A 22,903-nucleotide genomic window follows, 5' to 3' on the forward strand; every position below is an offset into this window, starting at 1 on the left:
TTTTACTTGAGAGACACACCTATGCAAAATGATTTGGTCTCCCACATGCTCTGCACATTTTCCCATATGCAGGACACTGTTCTCTCGTGCACACTGCCACATTACTTGCATGACATTGGGTTCCTCCCAGGAGAATTGTGTAGATGAATTTTGTGCTGACGCTTGTGCTGGTGGTTCTTCATGCTTAGCTGTTGTTTGGAGGCTGCATTGACACTGCCAATCTGTTTATCCTACTCCAAGGCTCTCAACCATTTGTCTGTAAGTTCTGTGGTACAACATATCTCAATTGCAGCTTGTAAGCTTAAATTATGTTCCCTCAAAAAGCATTGGCATGTGCTTTCACTAGTGATACCCAGAACTATTTTATCATAAATAAGTTCATCTCTCAGAGAGCCATAATCACAGTTTGGAGCTTTTTCTCTTGACTGTGTGACAAAACTGTCCATTGCTTCACCTTCTTCTTGCTTACAGCTTCAAAATATGTATGCCACATATATGACAATTTTAGAGAGTCTGTAAAAGACTTCTAAGGCATCTAGACTGGCTTTAGTATCACTCTTTTGCTCCTCTGTAAAGGTTAAATTATGCTTGTAAACATGGAGGCATTCGCTGCTCATCAGCTGTCTCAAAATGGCTGCCTGCACTGCTACCGGTTTGTCAATTAAGCCTGTGGCTAGGGAGTTCTCCTCAAACTCTGGGCCAGTTGATGCTGCAATCTCCACTCACCCTCATTGCCTCAGGCAGTGGAATGCTGTTAGCAGTTTGCCATGATGCTGGTTTCCTGGCTTCAAATGCTCGGCGTCCAGGACAGGGCTGCAAGTGCTAGACTGGCATGCATCAAATATGTGGAGGCAGTCCTGATTCAGATGCTTCTGACACCATATTTCATGTGGAATCAGTAAATACAATACAAAGCCTCACTGTGCAAAAACCACCTTTCTTAGAGACACGGAATAAAACTAGAGGAACAGGAAATATATCACAGGAACAATAGAGATGAATCATAGAGTAGCAATATTGCACAGGAAACAAATACAATAGAGCTGAATGATAGAGCTGCATATAAGGTAAACATAACACCCATAACAGATGGGGAGCTTAAAATGGAGTATCTGGCAGCATTCCAACACTCTCCCATGAGGATATTTTGGGAGAATTATTTTTCTCCATGTTTTTTCCTTTATAACTCCAAGCTGGAACTGACTCAAGTTTTTAAGAATTATGGTTTTATTTTATTTCATTTATCTCACCTTTCATTCAGGAGCTCAGGGAACCAGTAATGTGGATTAATGAACAATCACTAATATAATGATGTGTCTGCATAATTACTGGAATAATGCTGTGTTAGTAGTATATGACTAACCTAGCGCATTGCACTTGGATACAATGTATGTAGCAAACTCTTCATTGTATACCCATGAGAAACGGACCTAATGTATCACAATGTGTATTACAATGTGAATTCCTTTGTTCCTGAGAAAGGGAAAGTATAAAACTGAAGTCTGAACCCGCCCTTGGTGTTCAGAATTGCTTGTTGCTATAGCTTCTGAACCTGCGCAATAAATCTCTCTGCTAAACCCTCTGGAATTCGTAAGAGTCCTTTCGTATTCCACAAGATTTATGGCGACCCAGATGGGACTTTTAGGAAGAGGCCGTTGACCTTCCAGATGGACTGCCCTGGTGGGTAGCCCCTCTCCTAACGATGACTCCTCCAAGCCAGTTCCGTGGCCTTTGTCTACGGGGAGACCTCAACGGGAAGGGAGGGGAGCTCACCTGCCAGCAAAGCACTTCAGTCAAGGATCCACCGAGGGTAGCAGACAGTCTTTAATCCGCAGAAGGGTCTGGAACGCCTGCAGGCAAGTATTGTAAAAGGGGATACCTGATCCCGTTTGGATCAGAAGAGGGGATTGATCACCCCCTAGAAGAAAAGGCGGCATCCTTAAGTCATCAATAGATAGGACTATGTGGGTGGTTAAATCATTGTATTTCCTGAAGAGTGACCATTGGAACATCCAGCACTCCAGGTCGGTGGTAGTGTGTTAGGGAGAAATGGGAGGAAACCAGACTAAGAAGGGCGTTGGTCAGATGCCGCTTCAGTGTATGTTAGGAAATTTCAAAAAGGGTTTTTCTAGGGATTATGGGGACCCACAACCAAATCCAGCCATGTTAAAAAGGTTCTGTGAATCTGAATGGACCACCTTTGGCGTAGGGCGGCCCAAAGAGGGATTGGTGAATCCCGAACTCATGGCACGGGTTCATCAAATCGTGACTGGAAGTGGTCATTGGGACCAATATCCCTATATAGACCAAAGGCAGTTCAATATTGAAGAAAAGCCTCAATGGTTAGCAAAGTGTCAGATAGAATGTGCTAAAATATATTTGGCAAACCAAAAAGCCAAACCTCAGACAAAAGCTAAAATTTTGAGCCAGGAAGAAAGGAAGTTGCCAGGCCCCCGCCCTATGTTCCTAGAAGAGAAGAAGAGGGGATATATCAACAAATTCCACCCCCTCCAGTTGAAAGAAATGAGGTCCACCTTCAACCAGAAGCCGGTGTGAAAAGAAAGATAAAAAAAGATAAAACTGTTCAGAAGAAAGATCAGGACTTGGATAGCGATGACAGCAAAACATCAGTTTCTAGTCAAACTAGAAGTAAAATGAAGGTAAAAACAGAAGAAATGATAGCCCCTCTAAGAGAAGTTTTGGTCCCTGGACCAAACAACACCAATATTCCGATGTTCCAGTATGTTCCGTTTACCACCACTGATCTACTCAATTGGCATCAGCAATATGGACCATTTTCAGAAAAACCTCAAGAAGTAATAGACCTATTCTCCACCATTATTCAGATGCATAACCCCATGTGGGATGATATGCAACAACTTATTTCTACTTTACTGGATATTGGAAAGAAGAGAGAAATATAGGTTAGGAAAATTAAAAGTACTTGCCCAACACCCCAAAGGGAGAGTGAATTACCAGGCAAGCAGAGATACCTAAGCAGTAGAAGAAAGACCAGACAAGAATGCTAACGATGGACAACACCAAACCTTGTTGCAGAATTATCAGCTTTTGTGTTTAGAAGCCCTGAGAGAAGCCGCAATTCGTCCAGTTAATTATGCTGCAGTAACTAGTATTTGGCAAGATAAAAATGAGTCACCAACCGCTTTTCTCAGCCGACTGATAGAAGCTTATAAAGTAAACACAGGTCTTGATATGGAGGTGGCACAAAATCGCCCACTCCTAATTGAAAGATTTATCACCCAAAGTGCCCCAAACATAAAGATAAAGTTACAACACACAGAAGGGGCATTGGGGAAAAATATAGCAGAGATCATAGAGATAGCTCAGAAAGTGTTCCGTAACCGTGAAAAGGAAGAAGAGCATTAAGTCAGATCAGAAAGAGAAAAAGAAGGTTGAAATGTTAGCAGTGGCCTTGGGGGGATGCGTATTGGACCCAACCAATGTGCATCTGTAGACAGGAAGGACACTGGCAAAGGGAATGCCCCCAGAGTAATGACCAACCTAAGGGACAATCTCACCAGAATGGAAGAGGACAAGGAAGAGGATTTAGAAAGACTTTCCAAGGAAGTTGTAAGGGGAGCTTCAGGGGAAGACGGCATTCAGCCTATCCCAGTCAGACAGAAGAAAGAGAAGAAAACATGATCGCCTTAGCCAACATGGAATGGGGAGACTGAAGAGGACCAGGCTCTATGGTCCCACCCCCAGAGCCCATTGTTAAAATACGGGTGGGAGGACAGATTGTCCCAATGTTAGTTGACACAGGAGCTACCAGATCGGTCCTAAATAAATCTATTGGCAAGCCATCAAACCAGACCATCCAAATTCAGGAAGTATCCAGAGAAACTCAATTTCGACCACTCCTAGAACCCCTAACATGCCAAGTGGGACAAGGAATCATTAAACATCAATTTTTATATGTCCCAGACTGTCCAGTCCCATTATTGGGAAGAGACTTGCTTAATAAGTTAAAAGCAACTATTTCTTTGACAATGGGAAATAATTAATTCAAGTGCACCACCCAGTGGAAGAAATATGGCACCTGATGATAGTGACAGAAGAAGAAGTAGGAGGTACTAAGTGGCAACAACTTAATGTCCCACTCCTGTAGGCAGAGGATAACCTCCCTGGATTTGCAAAATATGCCACGCCCATTATGGTGGAACTAAAACCACAAGCATATCCAGTTAGAGTGCCTCAACGATATTGTACTTCAGAGGCTGCTATTGCCATTCAAGAATTAATCCAAAAATACTTGATAGCAAAAATCATTAGAAAAATTCAGTCACCCTGGAATACTGTAATTCTACCTGTTCATAAGCCCGACGGACAGTGGAGACCAGTGCAAGATCTCCGCCCCATTAATAAATTGACCCTAACCCTACATGCGACTGTTCCTAATCCATATATTCTTTTGAATACAATACCTGCACCGCTAAATGGTTTTCAGTTGTGGACTTAAAGGATGCGTTTTTCACCATACCTTTAGCTGAGAATTGTCAGCCGATCTTTGCATTTGAATGGGCTAATCCAAAGACACAAGTTAAGACTCAGTATACGTAGACTAGACTACCACAAGGCTTTAAGAATTCATCTATGTGTTTTGGTCAGGCTTTAGCCCAAGATCTTGCATATTTGAAGTTAGTCAGACAAGAGGACTGTTGCCTTCAATATGTGGATGATGTTTTGATAACTGGACAAAACAGGGTGGATTGAGGCCTTTCCGACTGTAAATAAAAAAGCTATGCAGGTTGCCAGAATCTTTCTTAAAGAAATTATTCCTAGATTTGGTTGCCCTTCTAGGATTTCATCAGATAATGGCCCTGAGTTTGTACACCAAATTAATAAGACTTTAGCCCAGGCATTAGGAATTAAGTGGAGATTTCATTGTGCTTTCCACCCCCAATCGGCTGGTAGGGTGGAATGTGCTCATTGCACGATTAAAACCCTTATTACCAAATTTTGTTTGGAAACTCATCTCCATTGGCCAGACATTTTGCCTATGGTTTTGTATGCAATCAGACTGGCCCCCCGCACTAAATTACAACTTAGCTCTTATGAGCTCATGTTTGACCGTCCCCCTTGTCTATTTAAACCTGACAGTCAGGGCTGGCCGGACTTGGCTCATAAGTGGGGAATAGACCAACAGAAATTGTTACATCAGTTACAGCTTCATAATTTAGCTATTTCAAAATTGCGCCATTATGTGATGGAACAACTACCCCCTCCAGTGGTCACAGCAACACATGGGTTCAAACCAGGAGATAGAGTATGGGTGAAACACTGGAAATCAGATCCCTTGAGCCCAAGATGGAAAGGACCATATACTGCTGTCATGTGTTCTCCTTTGGCAGTGAAAACCTTGGAGGGAAAGTCCTGGGTCCTGTGGAGTAGATTGAAAGCAGCTGTACCTGTCAATCCAGTAACTTACAAGGTGGATAAAACTGACAAACCTTTAGCGTTGAAATTTACAAGAAATACATCCTGTCGAACCCTACCGGCAACGGGTTCTCAACACACAGTGTGAACAACAAACCTTGCTGAGACATTCCGGAAGCTGTCTCTCTACGCACGGTGGAAGACATGAGGATTCTACAGCTCATAATATCTGTTAATTATTTAATATGGCGAATATACACACACATTCCTACACAAATCAGTGCAATGACTACACGAGAGGTCATATTGCAGAAACCCTCTAATAGAAAACTATTTAGTACACACAAAGAAAGAACAAAAACACAGAGAAACCAGGATCGTCAAAACTGCATCAAGATTACAAAACAAGGAAGCCAGATAACTAAGACTTTGATTTATCATACAATGAAACCAGAAGGGTGCCAAGATAGCTCCCCTAGCTCCTGTACATACAATAGAACAACATATAAAGTTTGTAGAAAAGGGGTCCAAGATCAGTATTATAACCCGAAGTCTGATCCTGATAGTTGGGCCTTACAAATCCGAACATATAGAATAGCTAGGAGCTCTAGGGACCAGGCACTATTCGGGATCTCCCAATGGAAATCCAACCCACACTCCAGTTTTAGCGTCACCTTTGATGTTTGTAAGGCAGCTAATTATTGGGCTGCAATAGATGGTTGCGGAGGGATCAGTCAAATCCACAGCTATATCCCAAACCATAAGTACTTGTGCCCACTGGATGGGTGTGCAGTCTCCACGGTCAGATGTAATGTCATGTATTAAGTGGCATACCCAAGACCCAAAGGAGATGGAACATATCTTGTTTGAAAAGAATAATACAAAAGCAAACTCCTGTGGAAGGGACAACTGTAATTTGGTGACTCTCACAGTCAAGAATGGCAGTTGGTTCCTGGAACAAAATAGATGGGAAAGACGAAATTGGATGTTTGGGATAGGAATAGATGCCAACGGCTATGACCCAATCTCAGAGGTAGAAATCAAAATTATAGCTGCAACCAAAAGATCAGAACAAAAATCATTATTTTGGTCATATTATGATGAAAGGGAGAAACTAAATATTCCTGAAATACCTAGACACGTAACCAATACCTTTGTTAAGTTAGCTGAAGATATTGCCCATACTTTAGATGTGTCCATCTGTTTTGTGTGTGGTGGCACAAATATGGGAGAAAAATGGCCATGGGAGACACAAGAGTTAAATTATACCAAGATACTAGAAATGTCTGAGAATAATAGTTTAACCTATACAAGCGGGAAAGATGGTGATTGAACTCTCACTTCCAACCTGGTAGGACATGTATGTTACTCAAGGAACAAAACAGAATCTTGCGTAGCAGTAGGTAACCTCCTATGCACAGGGACTTGGGAAACGGTAAATGGTGGTCTGGAACCAACAAAACCACTACTTTGGATCATTATGCCCTTACTAATGTATCTGTGATGCCATATCTAAAAGACCCCACAAATACCAGTCTCCTTTGGCTAGCCCCAGGTGGAATGTACTGGATTTGCGGAAAAATGGCATATGGACAACTACCTAAGAACTGGTGTGGATCTTGTATATTGGGAATAATTCGACCAGGATTTTTCCTGTTACCATTAAAAACTAAGCAAATTCTTGGAGTTCCCATCTATGATGAAGTCGGCAATATAAGACAAAGAAGGGAACTAAGTGCACACACCCAATGCACAGGAGTCACTTGGCAAGAACATGAATGGCCACCTTGCCACATTATCCTAGTTTATGGTCCGGCTACTTGGGCTGAAGATGGAATGTATGGATACCGTACCCCTATTTATATACTCAACAGGCTCATTAGGTTACAAGCGGTGGTAGAGTTAATCACTAATGAGACTGTGAAGGGACTAACTGAATTGGCCAAAGAAAATGTGAAATCCAGGACATATATTATGCGAAATAGGTTAGCTTTGGACTATCTGTTGGCCAAAGAAGGAGGGGTATGTGGAAAATTCAACCTAACAAACTGTTGCATTTAAATAGATGAAAGTGGAAAAGTGTTGAAGGACATAACAGACAAAATGGTCAAACTAGCTCACATTCCGGTGCAAACCTGGAAAGGATTTAATTTGGAAGACATATTTTCAGGATGGTGTCCAAAGTTACCAGGCCCACAGACCATCATAGTTATAGCAGTCTTGTTAATTCTAGGATGTATTTTGATTCCCTGCATACTCCCCTGTGTTGTAGCAATGATTAAAAGGATCTCAGAAAGTACAGCCCAATTAACTGCAAAACATGAAACAATGTTAGCTTTATGGGAATATAAAATGTTGCCCTCTAAAGATCCTGAATTGGAGATAGAATGATGGAAGTTTAAGCAGGAAAACTTCCAAAGGGGGGGAATAATGTCGATTAATGAATAATCACTAATATAATGATGTGTCTGCATAATTACTGGAATAATGCTGTGTTAGTAGTATATGACTAATCTAATGTGCATTGCACTTGGATACAATGTATGTAGCAAACTCTCCATTGTATACCCGTGAGAAACGAACCTAATGTATTACAATGTGTATTTCAATGTGTATTCCTTTGTTCCTGAGAAAAGGAAAGTATAAAACTGAAGTCTGAACCCGCCCTTGGTGTTCAGAATTGCTTGTTGCTATAGCTTCTGAACCTGCGCAATAAATCTCTCTGCTAAACCCTCTGGAATTCATAAAAGTCCTTTCATATTCCATAAGACCAGGAGACTGTGAATTCTAGTCCTGTCTTATTAACTATGTGTTAATTTCGTGTAAATCTCCATTACTGTTATGATAATTTGATGAAGACTTGTTTTAGTTATCTTATTGTGAAATAAAATAGTCAGCTGCCAGGTATAAGAATTTGTCTCAGTACTTTGGCTTAGAAAAATGAGAATCTCTCTCCTAGGTTTTTTCTAAGTCTCTAAACTGTTTATTCTTGAAAAGCTTTTAAATGACAAAATTGAAAGATTGTGCTATTGGATATTGAGATTGCTTTATTCAATTTTATTGCAAATAGGTAAAGTGATGTGTTTATATGTTGGTACAGAAAACACAAACAAATCTAACACAAAAGAGGCAGGGGCACAGGAGATCACATTTTTATCAGTTTTAATGAAAAAGTCAATGAGTCTCCAAAATACAACTATTATAGGAAGGCTTTTAATTAGATCACAACAAATTATGAGCAGCTCTTTAAAACATGAGGCTATCAGACATCCTGATTTGCCCACTAAAGAATTTTTATGATAAGCAAGAAGCAAAGGGAAAAGAATATGCCAAGGTGGTAAACCCTCTTCTTATTGATGTGAAAGGCTGTAGAAGGAGTAGAAATTACAATTAAAATTGCTTGGGAGAAATATCAGCAAATTCAAACATATAAAATATTTTCTTGAAAAGAAAAGACAAATGCCAGTTTCCAACTCAGTATTAAAAAAAAAACTGGCAATGCAAAGAGACTGAGATTAAACTGAAGTAGTAACATATTGTATTTGGGGGCGGGGGGTGTCAAAAATTTTAAATACTATCCAAAATAAAGAGGTCTCTGCTTCTTGAACAAAGGCAACAACAAAACTAGAAGAAATGTCAAAGTCTAGAGGCACTACATTGACAGCAAAAGTACATATTGCAGAACCATAGTTTTTCCAGTGGTAAAAGAGTGGTGTAAGTTGGGCCATCAGAAAGGCTGAATGAAAAAATATCTTTGAATTGTGTTGATGCAGAAAATCATTGAGAATAATTTGGCATCAATAACAAATTGAACAGTAAATTATTTTTTTCTAGACTAGTAAGAAATAATCCATTATCCCCCAGATGTGGAATTACAAGTTTCAATATTATTCAATTTTTTCACATCTGTAACTCGGACACAAACCTTTTAGTTCTCTTTATATCAAGATGGTCAGGTCTTGTCTGTAATGTTGAACTGCTTCTCATTTTATTTATTTATTTGATTTGTTCATTATCAATATCATGATTCTGGGCAGCAAACAAACATTAAAAATACATATATTACAACAGCATCAAAACAAACAACAGATTGATAGCCAATTTGCATTTATTGCTACAGCAGCCTGTTCCATACTTCCAGGAAACTCTCCAATATACAAAGTATACCAAAAGTTATGACCCTTAGAGCAGGGCTTTTCAACCTTTTCACCCACTGTACCACTTTTAGAATATGGCAATATCCAAGTACCACCAGTCGCCTAGCAAGGTGTCAAAAACTTGATGACCCAAAAAAATGAAAAAAGTGATAAAGTACAGGTAGTCCTTGATTTACAACAGTTCGCTTAGTGACTCTTAGAAGTTACAATGGCACTCAAAAAAGTGCCCCCCAAACCACAGCCAAGACACCTGCTTTCCCCCCAGCGGCACTCTTCCTCCTGTCCGAGGTTTTCACTGTTGTGAGCATTTCTGTTGAGGATTGGCAATGGGGGTGGGGTGGGGGGGTGTTTGGTTTTTATTCCCCTCGTCTGATGGGTAGTTACAGCAGGTTTTGGTCAATTCACATGACCCTGGGACACTGACCATCATAAATATGAATCAGTTGCCAAGCTTCTGAATATAAATCACAAGACCCTGGAGATGCTGCAACATTCCAGCTGACCGGCGCTTCTTCTGGGGTCAGCAGAAGCACCAGGATCAGTGCCGCTTTCCAGCTGATTGGTGCTTCTTCAGGGTTCAGCAGAAGCACCAGGATCAGCGCCGAGCTCCAGCTGGAGCCTGACACTGATTCTGGCACTTCCACTGACAGCCCTGAAGAAGCGCCGATCAGCTGGAAAGTGGCACTGATCCTGGCACTTCCGCTGAGCCCTGGCAGCCCTGCAGCTCCAGCCATCGCTCTCTCAGGCTTGTGCGGTGCTGCCACCGGTTCAGCTCATTCTTCTCCCCCGCTACTTTTCTAGGATGGTCACGTACCACCTGCAAGGTGCCAATGTACCACAGGTGGTACCTGTACCACTGGTTGAAAAGCCCTTCCTTAGAGCAGGGGTCCTCAACCTTGGCAACTTTAAGACTTGTGGACTTCAACTCCCAGAATTCCTCAGCCAGCTTTGCTTTGCTGGGAGTTGAAGTCCACAAATCTTAAAGTTCCCAAGGTTGTGGACCCCTGCTCTAAGGGTCCTAATTTTTGGTATACTTTGTATATTGGAGAGCTTCCTGGAAGTATGGGACAGGCTGCTGTAGCAATAAATGTGTGTGTGTGTGTGTGTGTGTGTGTGTGTGTGTGTGTGTTAGCTTCTGTTTCTCCACCAATTGACTTCATAAGCAATCTGGTAGGCTAACAGATTCGATACCCAGGAATCATTCTGCCTCCTCTAAAACTGTATGATCTGTATTTCTAAAAATTGCTGAAATAATGATCAGGCATTGGTGGGATAATACTGAAAATGTGTTAATAAATACAGAGGACTATTTTAGCAGAATTTTGGTAGAAAAAACTTTCTGTGGTTAGATACATAGAAGTAATAAAAGTGATTTGGTAATGGATATAGAATCTTTAATAACATAATCTCTGAGTTCATTTCCACATCTTTAATTGGTATATTCCTATATACGAAAAAGACAGCCGTGGAAAGCATGGAAAATTATTCCTAAATTTCAATCTCATGAATAACTACTGATATAACTAAAACTGTATATTGTTTTCTGACTACAATTCTATATAAGAAACCTGAAAACAGGCAATTGCCGCCACAAATCTCAAAAAAGCATTCTTTGATAAAATAGACAAATAGGGAACAAGTGAACAGGATAAGGATTAAGAGAAAGAATTTAATGGAATTTATAAAATAAAGTTTTTAATAAAGCACGTGCATCAGAGAGATAGATCTGTTTGGATCTGATATACAAATAGCTGCAATTGCTCGTTTTCAACATCTCATTCACACTAAACTAAGAAAATTCTTGCCCTCAACCAATTCATTGTTTGGTAGGATGAAAAAAACTTGTATTACTATACGAAAAATACGGCATTACTAGGAACTTGAATCAAAATGGAAGAGCAAGGAGATTAAGCATATAAATGGCAACAAGATAATAAACTTCTATAATTCATGCAACATTCTAAATCTGAGTATTATTGAATAATTTGCTTTGCTGTTCTGTGTTATGTTGTCTGACAGTAATATTTGCTTTGCACTAGATAGTCTATTTGTTTCCCCCCCCCCATTGATTAAGATTAATCTCTTGACTAAAACACCTCTTCCTCCTCCATTTTATTCCCAAAAGTCTCCAATTTCTTGGAAGCATTGGATGTTTTACTTTTTAACCATATATTATTTACCCTGCTTATTTGCAGCAGGTGTGTGATAAAGAAACACTAGTCTTTCTCTGTTTGGGTTCTAAAAAAACAAAGAATTCTTTTCTCCTTTCAAATAGTAGTGGAAACTGATCCATGTGAAGGGGTGTTGTCTTACCTGAACGCCTTTTCTCAGCATGATGATGTAGCATCCACCGGTGGGTAATCTCAGCCTTCCTGCTCAGACAAGACTAAGTCAGAACTTTAGCCATGCCTCCTTTGGGCGGTGCCTTCCCAGTTTTGATGAGGCGAAGCTCTGATGACGAAGTCTGACGCAATGGCTCCTCCTGTAACAAACATCTGCCTAGACTGCCTATTAAGGGCAGGTGTGGATGCTACATCATCATGCTGAGAAAAGGCATTCAGGTAAGACAACGCCCCTTCTCCAGCATGATGAATGTAGCATCCACCGGTGGGACATACCAAAGCTACCCATGTCCCTAGGGGGAGGGAATGTCTAGGCATGTGTCCCCTGTGAGGGAACTATCTGCTACAATACCCTTCTTCCAAAGGAGGCTTCCGCTGCAGCGAACCTATCAAGTTTGTAATGCCTTATAAACAAAGAGGGAGATGACCAGGTCGCAGCCCTACAGATCTCCTCAACAGAAGCCTGGGTAGACCAGGCCACCGATGTGGCCGCACTGCGTGTAGAATGACCTGTGACATTCGCAGGCACTGGGAGAGATTGAGATCCATAGGCGTGAGCAAAGCAGGCCCTGATCCATCTTCCAATGGTAGAAGACGATACCGTCATACCCATGGAAGAGGGCTGGAAAGACACAAACAGGGCCTCCGGCTTGCGAAAAGCTGCGGTATGCTTAACATAGTGGGGCAGAGCCCTGCGTACGTCTAGCTTGTGCCTCAGCTTCTCCAAGCGATGTGACGGATTGGGACAAAAGTTTGGAAGAATAACATCCTGAAACCTATGGAACCAGGTATTGACCTGCGGAAAGAAAGAGAGATCCAATCTAAGGACCACTCTGTCATCCAGAAAAATACACAGGTCGCTTCTGACTGAGAGAGCGGCCAGTTCCGATATACGCCTAGCCGATGTAATGGCCACTAGAAAGGCAACCTTCAGAGAAACGAAATGAAGTGAGCAAGACCGTATGAGTTCAAACGGTGGTGACATAAGGGCCTATAACACTGTAGGTAAGTCCCATGAGGGATAGCGATGCACCGCAGGAGGTTTGATGTTAACTGCCCCTTTTAGAAAGGCGGCTACCGCCGGGTTCTGCGATAAAGAAACTAGATTGTCACAGGTGAGAACCGTTGACAAAGCCGCAACCTGTCTGCAGATGGTGCTATGTGAGAGACCCTTGTTCAGGCCCTCCAAAAGGTAATCCAGAATATCAGGAATAGTGACCTCCAATGGTCTAAGATTATGTGTACTACCCCACGAGCAAAAATTCTTCCACGTGGCATCATAGATCTTATTGGTCGAGGGCCGTCTAGCAGCTTGGATCATAGACATCACCCCAGACGAATAGGATTGCCTGGCTAAACTCTCCCGCTCAAGTGTGAAGCGGCTAGTTGAAGCCACTGTGGGTCTGGGTGTTGAAGTCTCCCCTGACTGAGACGCGGTCCGGTGGAAACCTCCATGGTGGGGAAAGAGATAAGTCCACGAGGTCGGCAAACCACGGTCGCCTTGGCCAGTGTGGGACAACTAAGATAACTTCCGCCTGTTCCTGCAGAAGCTTGAGGATTGTCGCTGGAATCAGGAGAAGAGGAGGAAAAGCATAAAGGAGCCCCTTGGGCCAATTGCTGCGGAGAGCATCCATTCCCTCCGCCCCCGGTGAGGGAAACTTTGTGAAGTACCTGGGGAGTTGGGAGTTTGTCGGGGAGGCGAACAGATCCACTTGTGGTCATCCGAACCTGACCGAGATCTCTCTGAACAGGGCTGGGTCCAGGCGCCATTCCAAATGGTCGACCGTGACCCTGCTCAGTGAGTCGGCTTGACGATTTGCCTCCCCAGATATGTGCTCTGCACTGATAGACTCCAGATTGGACTCTGCCCACAACCCCCGTTCCATGGCTTCTGACATGAGAGCCCACGAACGAGTCCCTCCTTGTTTGTTAACATGTGCCATGGCTGCTACGTTGTCTGTCAGAATGAGAACGTGATTTCCCGCCACGATGGCAGAAAATTGACGGAGAGCCAGATGAATTGCCCTGAGTTCCAGCCAATTGATGTTGTGCGCTAAATCTGACTGGGACCATTGACCCTGTGCCATGTGAGTCTGCAGGTGAGCGCCCCAGCCAAAGAGGCTGGTGTCTGTAGTCAAGGTGAGCCTCGGAGGCTCCTTGAATAGGGATCCCCTGTTCATTGCTGACGACATCCACCACAGAAAAGACAATAGTGTGTGATGTGGAACTCTCACCTTCCTTGTTGAAGCACTCATGTTCCACTTCTGGAAAGGAAGGAGAAACCACTGGAGGGCTCTGGAATGTAGTCTGGCCCATGGAACGATCCCCAGACAAGAAACCATCTTGCCCAACAACTGGGACAGCTGGACCAGGGGAACCACCTTGTCTCTCCGTATCCTGTGGACAAGTCACCTGATGCTGTCCTTGCACTCCTATGAGAGGTAAACCCTGCAAAGGTTGGAGTCTATAATTGCTCCTAGGTGGAGCAAGCGAGTCGAAGGTGTTGTGTGACTCTTTTTGAAATTCACAGAAAATCCGTGTTCTTGAAGAGTATTGGTTGTTATTTGAAGGTCTGATTGGGCGGAATGGAAAGAAGGGGATTGGATGATTATATCGTCCAGGTAACATTGTACGCGCACCAGGATTGAACTGAGATCGGCTGCCAAAACTGCCAATATTTTTGTGAATACCCGAGAAGCCAATGAAAGCCCGAAGGGTAGAGCCCTGTACTGATAATGCCGCTGCGCGTAACAGAACCGGAGGAATCTGCGGTGTTGTGGGATGATAGGGACGTGAAGGTATGCCTCTGTCAGGTCTATAGAAGAGAGGAAATCCCCTTTTCTGATACTGGCCAGAATGGATTTGAGGGACTCATCTTGAACCTCTTGTAGGTTAGGAAGTAATTTAGCCCCTTTAAATCCAAAATGGCTCTCTGAGGCCTTGAGAACCACAAACAGAATGGAGTAAAAACCCCGTCCCCTCTGTTCCCGAGGTACCGGTTCTATGGCTTCTATTTCTAACAGATGGGATATAGCGGTGGAAACTAACTCGGCCTTGACTGTGTTTCTTGAAGTGGGACACTGAATAAAGCGGTCTGGGGGGGTGGTTATGAATTCTAGAGTGAGACCGTATCTTATGGTCTCCCTTACCCAAGCGTCGCTGGTGGTAAGTTCCCAGGCGTCGCTGAACAATGCTAAGCGACCGCCTATGGGAGGATCCCCCTTGGCGTTACTTGGACCGCCTATAAGGGCGACTCTCAGCCCCCAGAAAGGGACGCTTAGCTTGGAATTGACCTTTGGTTCCGGGGTTTTGGTGGTCCTGTTGTCGAAACTGTCTGGGGAGAAGGATCAGGAATCCCAGGACTGCCCAGCCTGAAAGGGCTGCCTCCACTCCCAGGAGCCTCCGGCACAAAAGGCCTGTCTGCGGAATTCCTGCTGTGGCCTTTTATCCGGTTTCTTAGAGGGGTGCGCGAGGACCTTGCGCTATCCTTTCCCCCAATAAGGTATGGTTCTAGGATAGGGCTGAACAGCTTAGTACCGCTGTACTTGTCAGTTGAGAGGTGCCATATAGATTTTAAATCACCTTTCCACTGTTTCAACCATAGCAACCTGCGGGATGAAACAGTGGCCGCTATAAATCTGGCAGAATACCTGGAAGAATGGAGGGAAACATCAGCCATATATTCAGAAGCAGCGAGCAATTTTCCTAATGTCTGATGTGCACGCACCTGGTCAGGAGAAATCAAGGCCTGCATCTCGCGAAGCCAGATAATGGGTGCCCGTGCAAAAAAGGACGAAGACATTGTCGTCTTGATCACCCATGCCGAAGACTGATGAGCTCTACGGAGAGAAAATTCAAACCTTTTGTCCTCCACTTTTAGGGCTTCAACCATATCCCCCGGAATTGTGGATGAGGAGAATAACGATGTGAGAGGAGTATCTACAGTAGGCACCTCTAGAAGAGAAGCAAATGAAGAGGAAACGTTAAACAATTTCCGTACTGTTAGGAGAAGGTAGAGTGGCCAATGAGGACCACTGTTTCTCCACAGTGGAATGGAACACACTTGGACAAGGAATGTGCTTTTCTTCCACTACTTTCTCCACAAACAAGGGATTAGACTCCTGTTCAGTGGAGGTAGATGGCTTAGGTTCCTGTTCAGCAGCCAATTTGGCCGTAGTACAAGCCTTCATAAGCAATTACCTGAACAGTGAAGGATCAAAAAGACCCAATGTTGGGGTCAGATCCGGTGCAGCCTCCTCATCCTCTGACATAGGGATGTCTGCCGTCTCAAGGTCCACTGATTCGGCTTCTTCTAACTGAGAAGATGTCTCAGACTCCCCAGTGCCAGTTAACAGGGCACGCCCTGTTTGAGTTAAAGGCATGGGCGGAGGTTGTGGAATCTGAGGGAACCCTTCGCCCATGGATGACGCCATGAACTGACCAAAGGCCTGATGCATGAACGCCTGAAACTGTTCAGACCATGCTTGTTAGCCTGAATAACGAATTCCAGCTGAAGTGGAAGGATATGCTGCTTCAGCAACCTGTTGTGTGACTGAAGAAGGAGGAGGAGGAGAGGGACCAACCTGCTCAGTTTCCCCCTGAGGAGACCATGCCTTAGGGGCATCATGAGAAGGCGCAAAATGAGGCCCAAATGGGGATGGGTCCAGTAAAACGGGGGAAACCACATCAGCCTCACTGGACCTGAGCCTTTGAGCTCTGGAGAACTCCGTCTCCAGCACCAGATGTCTCCTCGAGGCCTCTCGCTCAGCTGCTTTGGAAGGTTCTATGTTTTTTGTCTTGGCCTTTTTCTTCCCCCCTGCCTGCAAATCAGAAGACCTGTGCTTTTTTTGTGCGGGGGGAACATCAGAACCCTGCAATGTCTGAGGAGTTGCACTGTCTGCCATCGCACACTAGATATTCCGGGTAGGAGATGTCCAGGAATGGGGGAAAATTAACACGCAGGTCTGGTTATCAGAGAGGGAGGTTCCCGCGCTCTGATGAACTGTGAAGGCAAACAGCCAGACAATTCTCTAGAACTGCCTGTCAAGGCCCTGCATGCACAGCGCCACAGACTAATGAGAACAGGTGGTATTCTAATAAAAAACCCCTCAGAGGATGGATAAATGAAGAATATGTGTGATCAACAGAATAATCCAATATGGCAGCCGCCCCCCCTTCCTCAGGTCTTTTCTCTAATAAGAGAGAAATATGCCCGGGGAGCTTCAATAATCCCCCTTAGAAACCTGGCAAAGCAGGCTAAAGTTTGTGAAATCAGGCCTAATTGCCCCACTATGGCACGTAAGGGCCTTCAAAATGGCGACCACGCCTGGTATTAAGACTCAAAATGGCAACCCGAAGCCTCGTGGTTGCTCAAAATGGAGGTGTCCTAACTAACGCCCCAGCGATCTACTTTTGGCTTTTTTTTTTAGCCCAAAGAAGGAAGCAGAGGGAGCTTAAATGTAAAGGGACACCTCCCCTTCGAATAAGGCAAAACAACACTTGCGGTTTGTAGCGCAGCTTCCGCTATGAATCGGAGCCTCGTGCACCAGCAGGGACCTCATGCCATGAGATTGCCGCCAACGAAGCCTCCCAGCCGAGCCACGCTCCCGGAAAGCCTCGAGCACTAAAAGCAAGCGCCAATTTTAGCGCTGAACAGCTGGGACTCGCCGAATCCCCCGACGATCAGACACGGCTGAGAAACGATCCAGAGAGAGCTGGAAAGGCCCCTTTAGGACCTAAAGGAAACTTTAAACTGCCTTTGAGCTCCCTGAACTGAAATTGCTGACTAACAATAGAAAAATAAAGAAAAGTAAAGGAAACAACCAATATCCAATCTATTTCTATGCTACTACTAAAGCAAACAAATTTCCTATTTTAACTAGCCTAGCTGAGGAGCCACACAAAGTTGCGTCCTACTGAGCCAAGACTAAGTCAAAAACTGGGAAGGCACCGCCCAAAGGAGGCGTGGCTAAAGTTCTGACTTAGTCTTGTCTGAGCAGGAAGGCTGAGATTACCCACCGGTGGATGCTACATTCATCATGCTGGAGAACTGGCTACTGAAGTTCATATGACTGTTTTAGTCCTTAAATGCAACTGCTGAATACTCCTAGTTTGTTTTCTATCTCAGTTGCTAGAATCAGGATTGGGGAACTATGGCACTTTTATGACTTGTGGATTTCAACTTCCAGAATTCCTGAGCAGCCATGGTCAGGAATGTCCACAAGTCATAAAGGAGCCATAGTTCCCCACCTATTAGATGAACCCACTAATCATTATGTCAGAATTTTAAGCATCACTTCAGAAACTTACTAATGGAAACAAATTGCCTCCAACTGTTTTAAAAACTGCTATATAAATGGAACACAATTTGAGACAAAAATAATGAAATACCAAGGTTCTTTCTCTACCACTCTTATTGCTAATCATCTTCTTGAAATCCTAGACTATAGGCACTAAAGGCTATTTCAATGCACTTTGAGGATATAAAACAGTGGTCCCCAAATCCCAGCCCATAGACCAGTACCGGGCTGCAGCATGCCAGCAACAATCTGCACAAACAAGGAAAGCCCCATCCGCAGGATGCAGGCAGCAAACAAAACCATGCCCCCTCAGGTCCGGGGAAAAACCTCTCTCCATGTAACTGGTCCCTGGTGCCCAAAAGGTTGGGGACCTCTGATATAAAGAACACGAGGCCAAGAGAAAAATGAATCTTGCACAGAAAAGAGTTCCACTATTGATTGTGATGGGAATAATCAGAGAGATATTTGATCATTTTGAAACCAAATAGCGTAACTCTTTCTGAATTTGCCAGGGTTCCCATCTGTTGATATGAGTTCTGAAGTTTTGGGCACAGAAACACATTTTAGATATACATGTTAAATATGTTATATCTAATATGAGCGGAGAAATGTATCCACAGTTATTTGATAACTGCTTAAGAATGATCTTTTAAAAGTACAATGATGACATAGCAGATAAATAACAAATAACTAATTAAGCTATGTATTCTTCAGAATAGAACTCTCCTAGGTTATACGTAGGATAATAGGATAGCAAATAATAGAATAGTAAATATTTGCAGAAAAATAAAAAAAAACTGAAAAAAATGTTTTTTAAAAAATGTAACTATATGCACAGGAGAAATAATTAGGACAATTAATTAGCATTAATGATAAATTAGCATATTTTAGTAGTATGTTCTAGGGCAGGGGTGTCAAACTCAATTTCATTGAGGGGCACATCAGCATTGTGGTGCCCTCAGGGGGGTGAGCGTGGCCCACTGGGGGGCATGGCTGCGGTGGTCATGGCTGACTGGGTGGGCATGGTCACCTCAACTTTGCTCGTGGGGGATGATGCCTGTGGGGGCAGAACCAGGTTGGGGGAGATCCAGGGGGTCTTTGGCGGGTGGGTAGGAAGCTCGTCCTGTGGGGTGAGGTGAGGCAAGGCAGGGGCTGGGGCAGCTGCTGCCTGATACCATCAGCCCCTGCCCACAGAGGCCAGTGAGTGCATGGGGGCCAATGGCGTCCGTCAGCAGCCACAAACTGCCAACCCCTCAACCAGCACACTCTGGGGCTCCGCTGCCCGCAGCCCACTGCAAATACCAGGCCAGCCCTCCAACAGTAGGTGGAGTAGGGGAGAGGGGGGGAGGCACGTGATACAATGTTTTTACTTGCAGTTGGAGAGCAGGCCATCTCCTCGGCCCCCTTGCATATCTTGCTCTTGGCCTGCACATGGAGCCTGTTCCCCTCACACACCCGATGCACCTTGGACCCACCTCAGGCCACCACCGCCAGCAGCTCGCACACAATCATTAGACTGCTGCTGCCACCTGGAACAACAGGCCCGCCCAGCACAAAGGAGATGAAGCGGCTGGCTAGGAAGCCCTGAGGTGATAAAGCATGCCCAGTAAGTAAAAGGCCACCCTACGCAGGAAAATCTGTAACCCCACCGGTGCCATGGCCGCCCAGTCCCAGCCAGGATTGTGGGCCTCCCCCCAATCTCTGCTGGGCCTGGGCAGCCATGGTGCCAATGGGGATACGGCTTTCCCCACTTGGGGTGGCCTTTTGCCTGCTGGCCCTGGGTGTGCTCTACCACCTCTATTCGGAGCTTCCTAGCTGACTACTTCACCTCCTTCCTGCTGGGTGGGCCTGCAGCTCTAGGCAGCGGCCTAATGGACCTGTGAGAGTGGCTGGCGCCTGCAGCTGTGGCAGGTACTGAGGGGTGCAAGGGAAGTGCGCTCCACCCGCAGACCACAGGCAAGACCCATGAGGGGGTTGAGGAGATGATCAGTGGCGACCTGCTCTCCAACCAAAAGAGATGGGATGGAGTAGGCATGTCTGGCAGTCTGCATCATGTGTTCTGACTCCGCGTGCTACCGGTGCTGCCGTTGCAGGTCCGGCCCACTTCAGCTCCCACGCACTCACCACCTCCTGTGTGCGCATCTTGGGGGCCACCGAGCTGGCCAGGAATGGCACCAGGGGCCAGTCTCTTGCCATCTCTGGGACATCCATGGGGGCCAAATATCGGTAAATTATGGGCTGGATCCGGCTTATGTGCCTTGTTTTTGACATGTCTGTTCTATGGTACGATAAGACCATCTATGGAGCATGATGCTTTGTCAAAGTATGTATAAAGATGTTTTTGACAACATGCACCCAATAATCGCAGATAGAAGTATTAGATTTGTGAAAATTTGGTCATATATTTACTATAACTGTTATTACTAGAATTCCCTAGCACAGAAATGATTGAGTCCAGTACTAATATACTGTTGCTGTGGCTGATCCAAGGCCATTGTCTTTGTCAAAGTGCTTTGCCCACTGCTGTGATTTTACCTTGATTCAAATCCAGTTTACCATGGACTACTTCATTTTTTTTCAATTTGCCTTATTTAAGTTTTCCTTGGGGCTCTGCTCTGAATTATTTATCTATAAAATCATTTTGTGTTTGGATTTAATTGGCTACTGTTGGCTGGTCAGCATTGCTGACAGATGCTTTCATTTTTCACATAGTCCATCAATGATACCCCAAGGATCCTAATAAGGGTCTTCCATATCAGCGAGAGAGAGTTCTCATTTCTTATTCAGTCCCTCAAAATTATGCAAGGATCCTGTTAAGATGGCACAGTCAGAAGCTTTCTTATTTCTGGATCTCTGACTATAGCCCAGATTCAGACCCATACACTGGCACATAACAAAAACAAAAAAAACCACTACATAAGTAACAAAAACATTCTCATTTAATGTATCATGGTAATGTTAGGCTTCCCCCATAAGTACCAGATGAATGACTGAAAAGCTGTAGTGGGAGTACCAATTTCTTCTTTCATTTCATCTACTGAAGTTTTCATGAAAAGATTGAACAATCACTTGTCCAAGATGGTATGAAGAATCCTGCCTTGGGTAGCCCTATTGTTCTTTTCCTATATTATGAATCAAAGTTGAGTTATCAAAGGGTTCACAGTCTGTGTATCCTGTCTCATTGCAAAAAAAATATCATTTTGAGATACCATCCTGAGCAAAGTCATAGAATTGATGTGGCCAGGAACTTTATCAACAAAAATATGCAGATATTACAATTTTTGCTGATGAAAAAATAAATGCCACCAATAGGGATGTGACATGTGATCCACATGGAAGCAATGAAAATACTGCCCCTGATCACTCACCAGTGATCATAAATAGATTTGACATACAACTAAATAAGTACAATTAGAAAAGTACATGAATGAAAGTACCACAGCTCCATAGGTTATAACTGAACATATACAAAAACATATATAATCTAAAAATAACCTAGTGAAAACTATTTGAGAGTTTCCAAAATCATGTATAATTTATCTTTTCTGGACTTTATATTATTCAAATTTTATTAAATATATTACCATTAAGATAATTTCACCGAGCCTTCTTTTGAAATGTAAAGAGAAAATTATCTTGCACGAAGTATATCATAAAATAATTTCTAAAATAATTAACTGCTAAAATTTTACTTCATTCCTCTTTTCTGTAACAATGGACAATTATGGGTTACTGACCTATGACAACGGGTTTAGTAGAGGTAAGAGTGCTGTTGCCCCTTTCTCCACCCTTGTTAAAAGGCAGGGCAATTGTTGCTATTACTACTGCATCATTGAGGTCGAGATGCTATTGTAACTGTTGTCATTTGAAGTTAGGGAAGAAGGAGGAAGATTAGCTCAACAATGCTGGTTAGAAACTTGTCTTCACCATCATTGCTGCAACTGTCGCCACTGGCTACCAAAAGAATGTATTTGAAAATGAAGGCTAGTTACAGGTTATCACTGCCCATGACTCTGTTATGCTGTCTCCCATGATTTTGCTTGCTGTTAGAGTGAAAATTGTGTGAAAGAGAAAAGTGGCTGTTTAGGACCCCCAGAGACAGACCAGAGAATATTTCCTCAGCTTATGAAGCCCTAAGGGAAGCAAGGGCCCAAGGAGTATGAGAAATACTAAACTGAGGCAATGTTGTTATTTGAGTGGTTGAGATACAGTAGCTATCAGCAGAAATCGCCTTTGGCCAGACAGCCAGGTAAACCTTTGTAGACAGCATATGGGAACTGTTAAGGATCTCAACTGTTAGCTGGAGCAGATCATGGGAACATCAGGAGTTCAGGGGAGAATTACCTTGTGATGGCTAGAGTAAGATACAGGTAGTCCTTGACTTACAACAGTTCATTTAGTAACCAAAGTTATAACAGCACAGAAAAAGTATGACCATTTTTCATATTTATGACCAGTGCAGCATTCCCATGGTCACATGATCAAAATTCAGACGATTGGAAACTGACTCATATTTATGACGGCTGCAGTGTCCCAGGATTACCTTTTGTGACCTTCTGACAAGCAAAATCAATGGGAGCCAGATTTACTTAACAACTGTGTTACTAACTTAACTACAGTGACTCATTTAACAACTGCAGCAAGAAAGATCATAAAATGGGGCAAAACTCACTTAACAAATGTCTCACTTCAAAACAGAAATTTTGGA

General features: G+C 43.6%; 1 protein-coding gene across 6 annotated transcripts in view; it reads right to left on the minus strand.

Moving 5' to 3' along the window:
* The window catches only part of SRGAP1 (SLIT-ROBO Rho GTPase activating protein 1), a 219,668-nt gene that overhangs the window by 190,354 nt on the left and 6,411 nt on the right, over nucleotides 1-22,903 (minus strand). For 3 of the 6 annotated variants that reach the window (XM_039342207.1, XM_039342210.1, XM_039342211.1), the window contains exon 1: nucleotides 9,323-9,618. The exons of the other annotated variants lie outside the window; for them this stretch is intronic. The gene's annotated coding sequence lies outside the window, so the exon portion shown is untranslated. Of the gene's footprint in view, nucleotides 1-9,322; nucleotides 9,619-22,903 lie in introns of those variants that run through there. 6 annotated transcript variants of the gene reach the window in all.

The sequence above is a fragment of the Crotalus tigris genome, unplaced genomic scaffold (assembly GCF_016545835.1).
Source record: "Crotalus tigris isolate CLP2741 ecotype Arizona unplaced genomic scaffold, ASM1654583v1 scf7180000017775.1145084777:2100578, whole genome shotgun sequence".
In the NCBI taxonomy this organism is placed as follows: domain Eukaryota; kingdom Metazoa; phylum Chordata; class Lepidosauria; order Squamata; family Viperidae; genus Crotalus; species Crotalus tigris.